The following is a 20259-nucleotide window of genomic DNA, read 5'->3' as shown; positions in this document are numbered from 1 at the left end:
CAGCTTGAGAAATGCTGAACGTGTTCTTCCTTTTTGGTTTTCTGATTCCAGATCTTTGCACATGTTATTGTAATATTTAGCTTTATCTTCTCAAGCTGATATTTGAAATTTTCTGTTCAGCTCTTGGACCACCTCATTTCTTCCATTTGCTTTAGCATCTCTATGTTGAAAAGAACGTTTCAGTGTCTCTTCTTGTCTTCTCAATGACTTTTCACTTTCTTTATGTATGATATACTTGATGTCATCCCACAACTCTTCTGGTCTTTGGTCTTTAGTGTTTAATGTATCAAATCAGTTCTTCAGATGATCCCTAAATTCAGGTGGGATATATTCAAGGTCATATTTTGGATCTCGTGGACTTGTTTTCATTTTCTTCGCTTCAGTTTGAATTTGCATATAAGTAATTGATGATCTATTCCACAGTTGCCCCTGGCCTTGTTTTCATGATGATATGGAGCTTTTCCTTCATCTCTTTCTGCAGATGTAGTCAATTTGATTTCTACGTATTCCATCTGGTGAGATCCATTTGTATAGTAGTCTCTTATGCTGCCTAAAGAAGATATTTGAAATTATCAAATCATTGATTTTGCAGAATCCTATCATGCATTCATTCTCCAGCATCATTTCTATCATCAAGGCCATATTTTCCAACTACTGATCCTTCCTCTTTGCTCCCAACCTTTGCTTCAATCACCAGTAATGATCTTGATCGCATGTTTGATCAATTTCAGATTGAAGAAGTTGGATGAAGAAGTTCATCCTCACTGGCTTTAGTGGTTGGTGCATAAATTTGAATAATAGTGTTATTAACTGGGCTTCCCTGTAGGTGCATGGATATTATCCTATCACAGATAGCATTGTACCTCATGACTGATCTCTTTTTGACAATGAATGCAACACCATTCCTTTTCAATTTGTCATTTCTGGTGTAATAAACTGTATGGTTGTCAGATTCCAAATGGCCAATACCAACCCATTTCAGCTCACTAATGCCTAAGATATCGATTTTTATGTGTTCCATTTCATTTTTGACAGCTTCCAATATCCAAGGTTCATACTTCATACATTCCATGTTCTGATTTTCAATGGTTGTTTATAGCTATTTCTATTCATTTTGAGTTGTGCCCCATCAGCAAATGAAGGTCTCATGGGCTTTTCTCCCATGCTTTACTCCATTTGCATCATAACTGTCAACTCTACTTTGAGGAGGTAGCTCTTCCCCAGTTGCATTTTGAGTGCCTTCCAACCTGAGGGGCTCATTTTCCAGCACTATATCTGACAGTGTTTCTCTGCTATTCAAAAGATTTTCAGTGACTAAATATTTGGAATAGTTCATCACTCCTTCCTCCTAGTCTGTCTTTGTCTAAGTACATGGGAGGTAATCTCAACACCCTTGGAATTACCCCTTGATTGGTATCTTTATTATTCATAGATAAGCTCCAGATCACACCTGTTTATGCTAATGAGACAAGTCAAGTTGGGTAGGACTGGTCATACTAGAAAGATTACTATATTTTATGGTGGGCTGGAAAACAGAGTTCAAACACATCTACAATATTTTAATCAATCATGTTATGCAATAAATCCATAATAAAAATCTCTGGGAGTCCCGGTTTTGGTGGGTAGGTAGGTAGGAAGACAGCCAGGTAGAAAATGCTCCATGGTAGAAGGATTGAAAACTCAGAGAAGCTGTGCTCATGGAACAACACCAGAGCTCTGGATCTAGCAGAGTCAGTTTCCTGCATGCACAAGGGGGAAAAATCATGATATAAAGGAAAATACTGCGAGTTAGGAATCACTCGAGACAGGACTGAATCCCTCTGCGGCCACCCCACCTGGGCAGAGTTCAGAGGGCAGGGCTACAGCCAAACAAACCAGCACAGGGAACTGGCGCTGAAAGAAGTGTAGTGACATTTGCAAAAGGAGGTGTAGGTCATTCTACATATTTTTTTCTTCTTCTTTCTTGTTGTACCTTCTTTGCCCAGCCTGGATGCCTTCAGTTGGGTGGGTGCACACCCCAACCCCCCCAAAAAAAAGTCCAACTCTGAGCCCATAGTTTTTCCATGCCATAAAGAGAAAGAGCTTGATGGCTGCTTATAACATCAACCTTGGGGTTACAACCCTAAAATTAACTTGTGCAGGCCCTTTTATTCTGACCTATTTAGTGAGAAAAAAGCAGGCCCATCAGGCCTGACAGACAAACCATATGAACAATCTGTAAAACCCCAACATAAAAAGAAGCAACTATCTCGAGAATTATGCTGTGCCCACACAGATATCTAACTGACCTTCAGAGACAAAAAATAGTAGACAATCTTTCTGCCATTAACTTCTTAATATCTACTGTGCACCTCTATGGTGGTGACTAGAGGAGGGGCCTGAGTGACTGGACACCCACACCCACTGCTGGAGGTGTCTATGGTGCACACACACTGCCTGTGTAGCAAGGTGACTGGACAGTTGGCCACAGTTTTATTTTGTTTCAAAGAGGTGGTTTTTGTATCCGCTTTTATATTGCTTCTGATTTTGGTCCTTTGATCACACATTTTTCCTGGAGGTGGGAGCTTTTTCTCCCTATGTTACCCAACAAGAGACAGCAATCATGGCCATATATCCAAGCTACAAGCATACCCTATAATATCCCACCATTGAGACAAGAGCCAATGATAGCTGCTAAGCTTTGGTAGCGTAGTGGTTACGAATCAGGCTGCGAACCACAAGGTCAGCAGTTTGAAACTACCAGCTGTTCCACTGGAGAAAGATGAGGCTTTCTGCTCCCATAAAGATTTACAGCCTCGGAAACCCTGTACAGGGTCGCTATGAGTCGGAACCGACTCCATGGCACACAACAACAACAACAACAAGCATTACATGTGAAGAGGGAAACTTATCTCCTGATTATATCCACCAGGAGACACCCAGTAAGCTTAATAACACAACAACAAACATCCATTTAAGCATTAAAAAAACCCACATGACCACTGGAAATGACAAACAAAAAACAAGAAAAGATGTCAAAACATGTCCCAAAACAGAAATGAATAATGGAGACAAAGAAGCTGAAAGCAGAAAAAGGCTTCCCAGAAGATGAAGAGCAGGTTTTGGATTTGCCTGAAAAGAAATTAGAAAGAATGAAATGCAAACAAATTCAAATGCTCTGAAAAGGGGTGGAGGAAAACAAGGAAGAATTCAGGAAAGTACTACAAGAGCAATCAAACAAGATTGATACAATATTGGAAACAATTGAAAACCTGCAAAAAGAGGTCCAGATGATTAATAATAAAATATGAGAAATGGACAATACACTGAAAGGGGAAAGGAGCAGAATAGAAAAGATGGAAGCCAGACCTAGCGATCTGGAAGACAAATCTCTCAATACTGCTAAGATAGAAGAGCGAGGATAAAAAAATCTGAAAAGAATCTAAGATTCATTCTGGATAACATGAAGAAGAACAAGTTAAGAATTATTGACATTCCGGGACATGAAAATCAGAGAAGTCCACAGAGGAGATATTTGAAGAGCTTCTGGAAAGAAATTTCCCTAACTTGTTGAAAGATGAGAAGATAAACATTCAAGAAGCTGAATGTACTCCAGGAAGGATAGACCCCAAAAGAAAGCCACCAAGACATATAATAATCAAGTTCTCCAAAATCAAAGACAAGGAGAGAATCCTAAAAGCGACCAGGAAGAAGAGAAGTATGACTTACAAAGGCAAGCAAATCAGATTAAGTTCTGACTTGTCAGCAGAAACCATGCAGGCAAGAAGGCAATCCGGAGACATATACAAAACAATAAAAGGAAGAAATTGCCAATCAAGAATCGTTCATCCAGCAAAACTATCAATCAAATATGATGGTGTAATTAAAACATTCCAGGATAAACAGAATCTGAGATTTTGTCAAAACCAAGCCAGCACTTTGGAAACATTCTAAAGGGAGTTCCTTGGACTGAAAACCAACAAGAACAGACAACAACCAGAGACTGATAGGCATGGCAACATCACCTGGAATTCAATCGACAGCAGAGTTCAGAACAGAACAAAACTACTACAATGAATTCAAAAGAGTTGGGAGGTCAACTGAAAATCAAAATAATATTAATGTCAAGGAAGCGATAAATGTAGGAATAGAGACCCAGGTGGTGAGGATGTCAAGTAGATTACAGGATAAAATAGAGTCCCTTAAATGGAGAGAAAAGTTAATAGACTATAAGATAACCCCAAAGAAAATTAATACTTCACAACTTACCATGAAAATGAACTTCCAAGCAGAACAAGCAAACATGAAAACTAAGAAGAACCCAACAAGAGATAGCACAAAAACCACAAATTCAGCACAAAAAGGCATCCAAAAAAAAGGAACGAACAGCACTACCAAAAAAAAAATATATATATATATATAATGGCAGCAATTAATTCATATCTATCAATAATTACACTGAATGTCAATGGATTGTCTACACCAGTGAAGAGACAGAGAGGAACAGATTGGATAAGAAAACAAGACCCTTCAATATGGTGCCTGCAAGAGACACACCTTAAACACAAAGACAAAAACAGAATAAAAGTTAAAGGATGGAAAAAATTATATCAAGCTATCTGCGACAATAAACAAGCAGGAGTGGCAATTCTAATTTCTGACAAAGTAAACTTTAAGACCAAAAACCAGCATATGAGATAAAAATGGACACTATCTTATGATCATAGGGTCAATTGAACAAGAAGACATGACCATAATAAAGACCTATTTTCCCAATGAAAAATCACCAAGATATACGAAGCAAACCTTACTAGAATTGAAGAAAGAAATAGATAAATGTACAATTATAATGGGAAATTTTAACAAGCCATTTTCAAAGAGACAGAACAACCAGAAAGAAACTCAACAAAGATACAGAGGAACTAAACAGCACAATCAACCAATTTGACCTCGTAGACGTGTACAGAGCATTCAACCCAACAACAGCACAATATACATTCTTGTCCAGTGAACATGGAACATTCCCTAGAATTGACCATGTGCTAGGTCACAAAGCAAGCCTCCATAAATTTACAAACATCAAAATACTACTGAGCATCTCAGGCAGTGTTGAAGGCAGGAAGCTGAAAGAGGACTTTAAAGTCATACTTATATTAGGCTACAGAATTTTTTTTTTTTTTTCTTCTTTCCCTCCTTTCCCTTTTCTGTGATTCTAGACTACAGTATCCAGTCTAGTTTTTGTTGCTGTTTTGTTTTTGTTTTTTTTTCTTGCTGTTGCTGTTTTGCTGTTTTATGCTCCTCCTTCTACCTTTGGAGCACTCTTTCTCTCCCTATAGTACCCAAAAAGAGACAGCAATTGCTGACAGATAGTCAAGCTACAATTATACTCTATAAAACACCAAAATCCAGGCAAGAAACAATACTAACTGCATTATACCAGGGAGGCAGACAACACCAGTGAAACTTATTCTGAGTTGACTAGTAAGAAGAGTGAAAAGGGAAGACCACATTCTGATCACATCTACCTGGAAGCAATCCGAAAGCATAAAATATAGCAAAACACATACTCAATGAAGTATTAAGGCTACAGATAAATACTAAACATGTCCAAGAAGCAAAAGCAGACGACCATATCAGCACATGTCCAGAAACAAGGTAAAATATCTGAGACAAATGACCTAGAGGTAGACCTGGACTATATTCAGGAAGGAAGGCAGGCCTTGGAAATGCCTGAGAAGGAATTCAGAATAATGATTATAAAATGTTTCAAAACACTTTACAGTGGAGTTGAGAAAAATAAGGAAGAAGTCAGGAAAGCTCTACAGGAATAATCATATAAGATAGACATAGCATTGGAAACAATTCAAAACCTACTGAAAGAGGTCTAAATGATCAATAATAGAATATCAGAAATAGACAATACACTGAAAGGGCACAGTTGTAGAATGGAAGAGATAGGAGGCAGAACCAGTGAGCTGTATGTAGATGAGTTAATTTCTGGATTCTCGATTCTGTTCCATTGATAAATATCTCTTTCATTGTACCAGTGCCAAACAGTTTTGACCACAGGAAATACTGTTTTTATTTATGGTTTTGTATATATATTTTTTGTTTTATGTATTTTAAGGCCATTTGAGTAGGTGTGCTAATTTCCAAATGCCATGTCTTCTTGTTGAATCAAAATTTTCATCATTGTTAAATGAGTCTTCTTATTTGTAACTAACTGCTTTAAAGATTTTGTCTTTTGGTTAGTATTTGCTTAGCCTAAATAGCTCTGATGACTATGTAGGCTAAACACTGGACTGCTAACCACAAGGTCAGCAGTTCAAACCCACCATTGGCTATGCTAGAGAACCATGAGGCTGTCTGCTTCCTTAAAGAGTCCTGGTGTGGCACTGTGGATTAAGGCATGGACTGCAAGGTCACTTCGAACTGCAAGGTCAGCTGTTCAAGCTCACCAGCTGCTCCTTAGAAATCCTATACAGGTGACTATGACTCGGAACTGACTCAATGGCACTTAACAACAGAACTTCTGGGGTGGTGCTATAGTATCAGCATTGGGCTGTGAATCACAAGGTCGACTGTTTAAACCCACCACTTGTTCTTCAGAAACCCTATACAGGATCGCTAAGCGTCAGATCTGACTGGACGGCATTTAACAACAACAACAATGACAAAAATTTGTAGCACTGGAAACCCTATACAGGGTCCCTATGACTCAGAACCCACTCGAAAGCAGGGATTGAAAAAAAAAAAAAAACATCATTTAGAACCACTTGAGATGGGCACTTTTAGATAAAAATATAGTCAAATATCAACAATTTAATATGGCTCAACTGATACTGTTGTTAGGTACCATCAAGTCAGATGGTTCAAAATCATAGCTATCCTATTCACAACAGAACAAAACATTGTCTAATTCTATACCATCCTCACAATTGTTATTATGTTTGAACCCACTGTTGATCCTACTGTGTCAATACATCTCATTGAGGTCTTCCTTTTTTTCACTGACACTCAGCTTTACCAAGCATGATGTCCTTCTCCTGGGACTGGTCCCTCCTGACAAGATGTTCAAAGTATGAGAGACAAAGTCTCACCATTTTCTCTTTTAAGGAGCATTCTGTCTGTTTCTTCCAAAACAGATTTGTTTGTTTTTCGGGCATTCCATGGTACTTTCAATATTCTTCACCAGTGCAACAATTCAAAGTTATTTATTACTTTACTATCTTCTTTATTCACAGTCCACCTTTCACACACATATGAAGTAATTCAAATTACGAGGATTTGGGCCAGGCATACATTAGTCCTCAAAGAGACATCTTTGCTCTATACCACTTTAAAGAGATCTTTTGCAGCAGATTTGCCCAATGTTTGATTTCTTGAGTGCTGCTTCTATGAGTGTTAATTGTGGACCCAAGCAAAATTAACTCTTTGACAGCTTTAATCTTTTTTCTGTTGATCATGATGTTATTTATTCGTCACATTTTACACTGAGGTGCAATCTATACTCTTCAATATGATTTTTTTTAGATCTTCATTAATAAGTAATTTCTCTTAACATCCAGCACTCATATGAGCAATTTGTGTTCTATTCCACAGTCAGTCCTTGGCCTCAGTATCACTTTGCAGATGATATTGTTATTGTTGTTGTAGAGTTTATTCTGATTTATAGCAACCCCATGTGTATAGATCAGAACTGAGCCAAAATGTTTCCATAGATGAAACTGAAAAAATCCAGGTACATTATGGAAAAAACCATGGACCATAGATAGCCCCAGTTGTAGCTGTGCAATGTGATTTTTACCAAAATTTGAATATTTATATGCAGCTCTTCATCTTGCAATTGTACTGATATAATACTGACAAAGTAGGAGGTGGTGGTGTGCTGTGGAGTTGGTTCCAACTCACAGGAACCCTGTATAGGGCTTCTGAGGCTGTATATCTACAGAAGCAGAAAGCTTCATCTTTTTCCCCATGAAATGGCTGGTAGTTTCTAACTGCTGTCCTTGAGGTTAGCAGCCCACCATATAACCACTATGCTACCAGAGCTCCTTGACAAAGGAGGAGGTGTTCAGAAATAGTTCACAATCACCACTGGGAATGGGCAATAGTATATGAGTATATTCATGATTTTACCTCAAGGTTATGTTTATTCTCCTACTGTCTGTCAGAATAAAGTCTGAATGGATCTTGATCATCTGAGCATTCCACAGAATATTCCACTGGCCCAATATATAGATGAATCATATTAGTCAAATCTGTTGAAAGTGTCACACAATCTGCATATATATGCTAGAGTATGGCAAAAAAAAAAAAAAAAATTCAACATTCAGGGGATGTGCCACTCTGAGTAAGATTTTAGAGAGCAGGTGATTTGGATCATGCTGAGACATATCCTCAAGGTCAAGGTCAATTCATTGTACTTTGCACTAAGAAAGAAGTATAGTGTTTGGTAGGCTTCTTTGGATAGCACATTCCACACTTGATTATACAGCTCAAATTTATTTATTGAGTAACTCATAAAAAGGTCAATTTTGAATGGGGTCCATTTGATGGACCAGATGAAAAGCTTATTAAAATTCTGTAAAAATTAAGTGTAAATAAGTTACTGTTGTTGTTAAGTGCCATCGAGTTGATTCCAACCCATAGCGACCCTGTATTTACTAGCAAAGGTCAATATGAGTAATATCTATTTATGTTCTTTAGATGATTCCTTAGATATATTCTTACAGTTGAAGTTCCAGGTTAAGTAACTGTTGGAAAAGTAAAGTTGAATAAGTTTACAAAGTTAAGTTTCATATATTGTCATCCCTACTGAATAAATTTGTTTTTTTGCTACTACTTTTATTTTTTCTACATTAAATCTACTTAGATTATATTAAGTTAACAAACATTATATTATCAACTTTGAAACAAATCCTTTGGGTATATGTAAATCCATATTTAAAATATAAAATTTTTGTTAATTATTGCATCATTGCCCCAGATTTAAGTTAATTGGAATGTGTACATTTTAATAAAATAATAGTAGAATTTATTACTGTAAATCTAAGAACTCAATAATTAACTAGTTTTTCAAAACAGTTAAAGTTTTAGAAGTGCACATTTGAAACAGTTACCTTAAATATAAATATTTGATCTGATTTTAAAATGCTGTAATACATTTTAAATTTAAAACACTACATTGACAAATGGCTTTGCAAAAAAAGATAAATAATTACTGTCCTGGAACCAGACCCTTCCCATAAAAAAAAGAATAATTTCTAGATATACCTGTCAATTGAATCTCATATGATTGATGGGAATAAACTTTACCTTCTTACAGTCATAGTCCTTCCATTTTTTGTTATCACTCATAATGCTGGTATTTTTTAAGTAATAAGTATGTACCTTATTTGATGTATATTGTTCAGTGCCAGCGAGTCGAAGTGACCCTGTTCTGAGGCTGTAAATGATTAAGGAAGCAGAAGCTGGTAACCTTGCAGTTAGCAGCTCAACGAGTAACCACGATGCTACTATCAGGGTTCCTTGATTTGATGTATATTGTTGTTGCTAAGTGCGGTTGAGTTGGTTCTGACTCAGAGCGACCCCGTTTAGGGTTTCTGAGGAGCGGCTGGTGGGTTTAAACCACTGACTTGGAGGTTAGCTTATCCTACAGTGCTTATCCTACAGCTTACATCAGGAATCCAGATTTGATGTACAGTGTCATGAAAATTGTCAGCTGACTATTTAAATATTTATTTCAGTGATACGTAATAGAATTAAAATAGTTCATTGTGAAAGACACTATTTAGATGGCGAGATATTAAAATGTAAATTATTTAGCTGAATATAACTACATTATTAACTTTCTGTTCTTACATTTTCTCTCATATTCTCCTGAAAAGAATCAGCAACGTGAGACTGGGTCCAACAGCTATTGACAAATGAGTGTTCTGCAAGTAAAAAAGCTTAGAAAATCAGTGCAAATAAAGCATCGTGTTTTCCATTAAGTTACATTCAAATATCCATGTACTGTACCCTGTAATTAAGTCAAATATCAATTTTAATCATTGCATCCTTAGTACATAATTTCTGTAATGCAATTGCAGCAGTATAATATTGAACAGCTAAAATGCCCTAGTTAAATGAAATTTTAACTGCTGGAAATTGAGACACAGAGAAAATCACCATACCTGCATTCAAGCAGTTAAGCAGAGAGATTTATGTTTGGGAAAATACGGGAAAAGAGACTAGTTTAAGCCAGATATTTAGAAAATACATTGTAAGGCGAATTTACAATGTCCCTAGGTGTCCTGGTGTGGCGCTGTAGGTTAATGCGCCAGACTGCGAAGCCATTTTAACTACAAGGTCGGCAGTTCAAGCTCACCAGCTACTCCTCGGAAACCGTATACAGGGTCGCTATGGGTCGGAATCGACTCGACGGCACTTAACAACAACAAAATTAGTCTATACCTCTGGTTTTGAAATAAGTTTCAGACTGTGCCTTGATTTTAGCTCTATAACTACTTAAAGAATTTAAGGAAGTTGCTTAAAGATCGTTGTTGTTGTTGTTAAGTGCCGTCAAATCGGTTCCGACCCATAGCGACCAGGTATAGGGTTTCCGAGGAGTTGCTGGTGAGCTTGAACCACCGACCTTGCAGTTCAAACGGCTTTGCAGTCTGGCGCATTAACCCATAGCACCACACCAGGATTCCTCAAAGATAGTACTCCCATTTTATTTGCTAAAAATGGAACTTAAATTTAGGTTTGATTACTGCTATCCCGAAAGATAAATCCACTACTCTGAAGTTGATTCTGACTCACAGCGACCCAGCATAGAGTTTCTAAGGCTGTAAATTTTTACGGGAGCAGAAAGTAATGATATATATATATTTTTTGGAAAACAATACCTTTACTTTGCTAGCTTTCCAAGAAAGATTGTGCGTATTATTTAAACTACAACTTATAGACGTTCAATTAGAAGTGATTTCAAATGTCAGATTTAAAGTCTATACAACTCGTAAATGTGGCAAATTGCCTTGTACATCACTTGGCAATAGCTTTAACTCTGTTTAAGTCTGGAAGAAAATGTTTTGAGTAGAAATAGAAACTGCAAAATAACTGCTACATGTCACCATGTTTTCTTGATATTAACACATCAGCATATGAGGAAAACGGAAAGTCTGGTCGTATTCTGGATGTCGCTAGGCTTAAAAATTCTTGCTCCTTTCTCCAATGAACTGGTTTAAGATTTACATTGGCATTGGGCCAAGAAATGGATATCATCCATGAGATGTCCTTATGGAGCTGATGATTCCAGAGACTTAATGGAATATTTACAATTGGGGGTGGGGAGGGCAACCTTGAAAACTGATGAATAATTCATCTTACCATTTAGCACAAAATGTTCAGTTGAGACATCCCAGTGCTGTGTATGCAAGAGAATGCTAAAGCCAATTCTTTTTCCTTATGAGCTGAGGGAAATTGTTGTTGGACTTACCTTTCTTGTTAAAGGTACAAATCCTTTCAGAACAAACTTTGAAACTCTTATTTGGATTAGGTTCTTGGTCATAGTTTTTGAATCACTGATTACTTGACCACTAAAGCATTCCAATCTATATCATAGCTCTATCATGATATTTAAAAGCATGTGTGTTAGAAAGCCCTCTGGAACTTTAATCCAATGCATAATGACAGAACATTTTGAGCTTCTCATGTTTTCAGTCTTGGCCACAAGACTGTGCTTTCTAGTACAATGGGATCATGTGAGAGCTGTTATCTTTAATGTCCCCTTTCTTTTTGAATTTTTATACTTTTCCTTTCTGATTTGGTGCTTTTCTCTCTCACCTCCCCCCCCCCCCCCCCAATCCTTCACGTCACTAGTCACTAATTCTTTCTTTGGTCTTCTTTGTATTTTTTAAGACTTTATTTCACAGGCGCCTTCCATGGTGCCCTGCATGTTTTCTTTGTATCTCTCTTCTTTATGTTCTTCTTTTGTGCATTCTGCCTTCTTTGATTTCTGCTGCTTGAGAAAACCCTTTCAGCCATCTATTTCCTATTTATTGTCTTATTTTTCTTTGTAGCAAGAGCCTAGTTAATTCATTACCAGCCTGAATTTTGTCTCAGATGCCTCTAATATTTGCTGAACCACAGTGAAGAAGAAGGGATGGATAATGACAAACTTCCTTTAACTGCTGTTGTTTGAATAATAAAAGTTGAGTGGGGTGATTTCAAAGCCTAGGGGTGATTTGAGCCTTTCCCTTCCCCAGAGGTCAAGTCCTCTACCATCACAAAGAGGCCTCTACCTTTCCATTTCCTTGCTTCTAACCCTGACAATGGCAACCAGGCACTTAGATGTAAAGTGACAGAGAATTCCTACTCACTGAGAATCAGAAAAGAAAAAAGAGCTAAGGATTGCTGATGAGACAGAGGAGATACACGCAAGCTCCTTCAAGGCCAAAGTGCACATGTTTAAAGGAAAATTGTTGGATAAAACCACCCATCTCCTGATTTTGAATGCCTTTTCCATTTCTGTTTCATTGTTTTCAATCTGCCTCCTAAAGGGAGGTTTGAAAAACCTTTTTTAGATTTTAATCTTTCTTAGCTTCTTGGTTCTTGGATTATGTCAGGTAATTATGAAAAGTTATTGTTTCATGTATGTGTTGCAAATCAGAATCCACATTTGACTTTCCCCATGGTTTTCCAGGAACCTGACTGCTGGCTAGAATAAAAGATTCCCATAAAAGGAAGATATTCACAGAGATACATGTGATGGCAAATTTAAGTCTTTCTGCATTTTATTTTATTTATGTTTTAAGATAGAATTAAATACATTTTTATTGAGACGATACCTCTGGGGCTATATTTAGAAATAAAATTTACAATTTGATTCAGCATTCCTGTATACTTTATATAACCTAGCTGTGGAAGGGCCCCAGGGTTGGTGAAGACAACCTGATATATTAGCAGGATTATGTATTTTATTAAAATTTCTATATGAAGCTGTTTTATTTCAGAAGAACCAATTTGACTCATGGTATATCAAAATCCATTTAATGTGGGTCTTTACTTCTTGTAACAGGGAGAGCCTACCTATGGGCATGCTATTCCATTTTATTACCCTATTTAGTGGCTTCCAGACACCCAGAGTTTATCTTCTTTACACATCTGACATTAACTTCTGATATGCTCTTCACATACTGAACCAAGGAATAGAGTTGGTTTTTTTTGTTTTTTTTTTTTTCTCCTATATTTAATTCACGGTTTCTTTAAGATCCTGCACCCAGGCTATATTTCATACACTAAATTACCCTGGATGCTTTCTTCCTTTCTGTGTTTTTCAATTCCCAGCACCAACAATTGGATGAGTCCTTATCTCTTCTATCAAGGTAACAAAAAATGTTACCTTTTCTCTGAGCAAACTTCTAACCAGGCAGAATTGGCCAACAATTTTTTCAGCACTCTCTATATTGTCCACATGTCAGATCACTTGCAGTTGTGCTTGACACAAAAATGGGCATTTGGTTTTTATTGAATGACTGATTGAAAGACCTTCTGAGTAGATCACTAACCAGCTGCAATTCCCTAATCAGCTAGCATGCCAGGTTAATTCAAACCCCTGCATTTTGCTTAGAAGCCATTTTTGTACAGTGCATTAACTATTGAACTGCTAACAGAGTGGTCAAACCCACCAGTTCCTCTGCCGGAAAAAGTTGAGGCTGTATGCTTTCATAAAGATTTACACACTAGGAATTCCTATGGAGCAGTTCTACCCTGTCCTATATGTAGCATCACTAAGATAGGGAATCAACGTGATGGCAGTGGGTTTAGTGAGTCCTTTGCTTGGGGTTTCTGGGTGCTTCAAACAGTTAATATACTTGGCTGCTAACTGAAAGGTTGGAGCATCCCCAGAAGTGTACCAGGAGAGAAAGGTCTGGTGATCTGCTTCTGAAGAATCAGTCACTGAAAACCCTTTGGAGCACAGTTCTACTCTGACATGTATAGGGTTGGCATGAATTGGAATCAGCTTGAGCGGAATTAGTAGAGTGGTTTGCTTATCCATTCTCTCAGATCAGTGTTCTGACTAGCAAAATCATTAAAATTAAAAGAGAAGGAAAGATAACTACCAACGTTTGTCCAGGGCTCTGGTAGCGTACTGGTTACAAGTCGGGCTATTAACCTCAAGGTCAGAGTTCAAAACTATGAGGCATTTCATGGAAGAAATATGAGACTTTCTGCTCCCATAAAGTTTTACAGCCTGGGAAACCCTATGCAGGGCTGCTAGGAGTCCAAACTAACTCCACAGCACAACACCACCACCACCCAGCTGAGTATCAGGCGTTGTGCTAAGCACTTTACATTCATCAATTCATTTAACCTCACAATTTCTCTATGGAACAGGTCCTACTATTATCCTCATTTAACAGTATGGAAAACCAAGGCTCTGAGAAATGAATACACTTGACCCTTGCCCGTGGTCATACAACCAATAAGTATCAGAACTTGGATTCAATTCCTGTCTGCTTAACTTAAGATTTCAAGCAAGTTCGATTTGAATCACAAAGTTGGCTCTTCAAACTCACCAGCCGCTCCCCTGAAACCCTATGTAGGGTTACTATGAATCAGAACCAGAACAGACTCGATGACACTTAACAAGGACAACCACAACCTTGTTTTATTTAACAAATGAATGCAAACTTATTTTTCAAGATCTTTATGGCTAACCATTCCTCCATGGACCCTTCCCTGGCCCTTCACAGCATTGATATTTCCCCCATTGGATAGATTTAGATGGAATCATTGCACTATGTTGCTACTTAGAAATGTGCTTCTTCTATTTCTTGAAGCAGACACAGGGACGTCATGCCATTATCCCTAGTACCTTGCAAATTTCCTGAGTCATAGTTGAATAAAGCAATGAATGTCATTACTGTACACATTTTAATCGCAATATACTACTTAATGATTAATTTCAAAATCTCTTTCCTGACCTCACTTCTGATGATGTACAAACTCATCCATGAATGGATGTAAATGAAAGTAAGTGAAAGTATGGATTTGCAACAGTGGCTTTAGTGTGAATGGTTTCTTCCCAAATTTTTAAAAAGATTTCTCACATGTATTTGTTTTGGTTTGCCTGAAAATTGTAAGACTCAAGATATGCATTATCTCCTAGCAAAATGCCTTTGTCCCAATATTTACACCCAAGTCCAATATCCCCAAATTTTATCACCCCCACCTAGCAGATGGATAAGTCTCCTTGCTTCACAAAGTTTTGACTACACTGTCAGATGGCCTTTGTAATGTGGTTGTTTATTTATAGCTCTGGATTCTGCTAGACCAAATTCTGGGAAAAAGTATCTTATTGAGCTTTATGCTCTTAATGCCTAACATATTTCTTAATCAGTGGATTTTTATTGAATGAAAGAGTTGTTCTGTAGATTAATAAATGGGAATTTAAACAAACAAAAACCATTGAGTTCTAAAAAAGGGAGAAATTAAAAGTTTGTTTTTATTTTTTTCACAGTTTGTATGACTGTGGGGTAAGGCATTGTAACTACAAATAAGTCTACTTGGTAAATAATCAATAAGTGCTATTTACAGATATTTAGACTAATAGTTGTAAAACTGCAACCCAGGGCTTCCAAAGCTTTCAGCAACAATATTCTTAAATTCCAGCAGATGGCGGTATTGCTATAAAAAGCTGAACTTCTCAGCTAAATGAAAACTCTCACTTATTATAGAAAATGTTTTGTTCTTCTCTCCCTTAAAAGATGAAAAAGAATGTGACCAGTAACTTCTCTCCAGAAGTGTGAAGCAAGAATAAGAAGGCTTATGAAAAGCATTGCTCAATGTTGGTCCATGGTAGAAGGGTTATTTCTTTTCCGTAATGAAAAATGGAGTCCTGGTGTGGCACTGTAGGATAAATATTGGACTATTAATCTCAAGGTCAGTGGTTCAACCTCACCAGCTGTTCCTTAAAATCCCTATACAGGATCTCTATGAGTTTGAACCGAATCAACAGCACTTAACAACAACATAGTTACATATGGGAGTCCTGGTGTGGTGCTGTAGGATAAGCACTGTATTGCTAATGGCAAGGCTGGTAGTTCAAACCTACCAGCTGCTCCTAGAAAACCCTATACAGAGTTGCTATGAATCTGAAACAACTCAACAGCACTCAACAACAACCTATATACTATACAAAGGAACCCTGGTGATGCAGTGGTTAAGCGCTTGGCAGGTAATCCAAAAGGTTAGTGGTTTGAAGCCTCAGCAGCTCTGTTGAGAGAGATGTGATAGTCAGTTTCAGTAAAGAGTTGTTGTTAAGTTGTTTACGACTCACAGTGACCCAATATAGGGTTTTCAAGAAGCTGTTAGTGAGTTTGAACCACTGGTCTTGCTGTTCAAACTGACCTTGAGGTCCAGTGTTTATCCTATGTCTCCACAGACTTGGAAACCGTAGGGAGCAGTTCTATATACCTATCACTTGTCTGTCAGTTGTTGCACTGTGGTGGCTTACGAATTGCTGTGAGTCTGGAAGATATGCCATGGGTATTTCAAGTACCAGCAGGGTCCCATGGTGGATAGATTTCAAATGAACTTCAAGATGAAGGCAGACTAGGAAGAAGAGACAGACTACTTCTGAATATTTAGTAACTGAAAATCTGTGAATAGTAGTGTAGCTCTATCAGCACCAGAATATTGAATATTGAAACATGATGAAGACCACCAGAATATTGTCAAATATAGTGCCAGAAGATGAGACCTTCAGTTGAACGGCACTCAAAATACTAGTAGGGAAGAGTTGCCTCTTCAAAGTAGAGTTGACCATGAAGATATGAATGGAATAAAGCTTTTAGGACCTTCATTTGCTATCATGCACAACTCAAAATGAAGAGAAACAGCTGTAAATATCCATTAACAATCAGAACATGGAATGTACAAAGTATGAATCTAGAATTATTGGAATTTATAAAAAATGAAGTGGAATGTAGAAACATTGATATCCTAGGTGCTAGTGAGCTGAAATGGACTGGCATTGGCCAGTTTGAATCTGACAATCAAATCATTTACTATGCTGGAAATGACAAATTGAAGAGGAATGGCATTACATTCATTATAAAAAAAGAACATATCAAGAGCAGTCATGAAGTACAACACTGGCTGCGATAGAATAATATCCATCTGCCTAGAGGAAGTCCAATTAATAACATTATTATTAAAATTTATGCACCAACCACTAAAGCAAGAGATGATGAAATTGAAGAATGTTAACTTCTTCAGTCTGAAATTGATCAAACATGCACTCAAGATGTATTGGTATTTATCAATATTTTATTGATAATTATCAATTATGATACAAATTATCAATTACTAGTGATTGGAATGCAAAGGTTGGAAACAAAGAGGAAGGATCAATAGTTGGAAAATAGGGATTTGATGATAGAAATGATGCTGGAGATTGCATGATAGAACTTTGTAAGACTAATGACTTCATTACAAATATTTTTTAAAAAATACATAAAAGGCAACTATGCACATGGACCTTACCAAATGTAGTACACAGAAATCAAACTAACTGCATCGGTGCAACAAGACGGTATAAAAGCTCCATATCATCATCCCAAACAAGGCCAAAGGCAGACTGTGGAACAGACCATCAATTGCTCATATGCAACATCAGGCTGAAGGTGTAGAAAATTAAAGCAAGTCCACGAGAGCCAAAATGTGACCTTTAATATATCCCACCTGAATTCTAAGGAGCTCTGGGAGCATAGTGGTTATGAGTTGGGCTCTAACCTCAGGGTCAGTAATTCGAAATTACCAGCCATTCTGTGGGAGAAAGATGAGGCTTTCTGCTCCTGTAAAGATTTACAGCCTTGGAAACCCTGTACAGGGTCACTATGAGTCAAAACTGTCTCCATGGCATATTGCTACTACTACCACCACCACCACCTAAATTCTAATGCAAGAACAGATGTGATACATTAGATACTAAAGACTGAAGACCAGTAGACTTGTGGGATGACATCCAAAACATCATGCAGGAAGAAAGCCAAAAGTCATTAAGAACACAAGAAAGAAAAAAAAGACCAAAATAGATGTCAGTAGAGACTCTGAACTTGCTCTCTAGCATAGATGCTAATGCAAATGGATGATATGAGGAGATAAAAATGCTGAATACAAAATTTCAAAAGGCAGCTTGAGAAGGCAAATTCAAATATAATGAAATGTGCAAAGACCTGGAGTTAGAAAACCAAAATGGAAGAATATGCTCAGCATTTCTCAAGATGAAGGAACTGTATAAAATATTTAAGCCTTGACTTGCAGTATTTGAAGGATTTGATGAGAAAAATATTGAATGATGCAGAAAGCAGCAAAAGAAGCTGGAAGGAATACACTGAGTCCCTGTACCAAAAAGAAATGGTCAGTGTTCAAACATTTGAAGAGGTAGCATATGATCAAGAGCCAATGATACTGAAAGAAGAAGTTCAAGATGCATTGAAGTCATTGGCAAAGAATAAGGCACCAGGAATTGATGGAATACAAACTGAAATCTTTCAATAAACTGATGAGGCACTAAAAGCACTCACTTGCCTATGCCAAGAAATTTGGACGATGACCACCTGACCAACTGACTAGAAGAGATCCATATTTATGACCATTCCAAAGAGTGGTGAACCAATAGGATGCAGAAATTATTGGACAATACCATTAATATGCCAATATGCAACATTTTGCTAAAGGTTATACCAAAATGGTTGCAATCATACATTTACAGAGAACTTCCAGAGTTTCAAGTCAGATTCAGAAGAAGAAGTGGAATGAGGAATATCATTGCTAATATCAGATGGATCTTGGCTGAAAGCAGAGCATACCAAAAAGATGTTTACCTGTGGTGCTTTATTGACTACGAAAAGACTTTCAATTGTGTGGATCATGAAAAGCTATGCACAACATTGCAGAGAATGAGTATTCTGGAACTCTTACTTGTGCTCATGAAGAACTTGTACTTAGAGCAAGAGACAGTTTTTCTATCAGAACAAGGGAACACCCAATGGTTTAAAATTAGGAAAGGTGTGCTATAGGGTTGTATTCTTTCACCATACTATGGTAAGCAAGTAATCAAGAAAGGTAAATTATATGAAGAAAAATGTGGCATCAGGATTAGAGGAAGGCTCATTAACAACCTGTGATATGCAGATGATACAACCTTGCATGCTCAAAGCTAAGAGGACTTAAAAACCCTTCTGATGAAAATCAAAGACCACAGCCTTTGGTATGGGTTACTCCTCAATGTAAAGAAAACAAAAATCCTCACCACGGGACCAGTAAACACCATCTATGTAAATGGAAAAAAAATAGAAGTTGTCAAAGACTTCATTTTGCTTGGATCAAATATCAACACTCATGGAAACAACAATCAAGAAATGAAAAGTACGTATTGCATTAAGCAAATCTGCTAAACAAGACCCCTTTAAAGTGTTGAAGAGCAAAGATGTCAGTTTGAGGAGTAAGGTGTGCCTCATCTATGTCATGGTATTTTCAATATCCTCATATGCATGTGAAAGTTAGACAGTGAATAAGGAAGAATGTAAAAGAATTTATGCATTTGAAATATGGTATTGGAGAAAAATATGAAAAGTACCTAGAACTGCCTAAAGAATAAGTCAATCTGTGTTGGAAAAGTACAGTCAGAATACTTTTTGGAAGCTTGGATGGCCAAACTTCGTCTCTTATCCTTCAGACATATTATCAGGAGGGACCATCCCTGGAGAAGGATATCATGTTTGGTAAAGTGGAGGGTTGGAGAACAACAGGAAGACCCCAAACTAAATGGACTGGTACAGTGGCAGCAACAATCAGGTCAAGTGTAGCAACAACTGTGATGTTGTTCTAACTCAATGGTACCTAACAAGAGTAGCGTACACATACATATTAGTTTGTTTCTTTATCTGATCTCTATACTTATACATTAAAAATATAGACGACTATACACATGGACCTCGCCAGATGGAACACATAGAAATCAAATTGACTACATCTGTGGAAAGAGAAGATAGAAAAGCTCCATATCATCAGTGAAAACAAGGCCAGGGGCAAACTGTGGAACAGACCATCAATTACTCGTATGCAAATTCAAACTGAAACTGAAGAAAATGAAGACAAGTCCACAAGAGTCAAAATATGACCTGGAATTTATCCCACCTGAATTTAGAGATCATCTGAAGAACAGATTTGATACATTAAACACTAAAGACTGAAGACCGAAAGAGTTGTGGGATGACATCA

This window comes from Chrysochloris asiatica, unplaced genomic scaffold (genome assembly GCF_000296735.1).
Source record: "Chrysochloris asiatica unplaced genomic scaffold, ChrAsi1.0 scaffold00274, whole genome shotgun sequence".
Taxonomy (NCBI): domain Eukaryota; kingdom Metazoa; phylum Chordata; class Mammalia; order Afrosoricida; family Chrysochloridae; genus Chrysochloris; species Chrysochloris asiatica.
Note: the sequence above shows the minus strand (reverse complement) of the source record.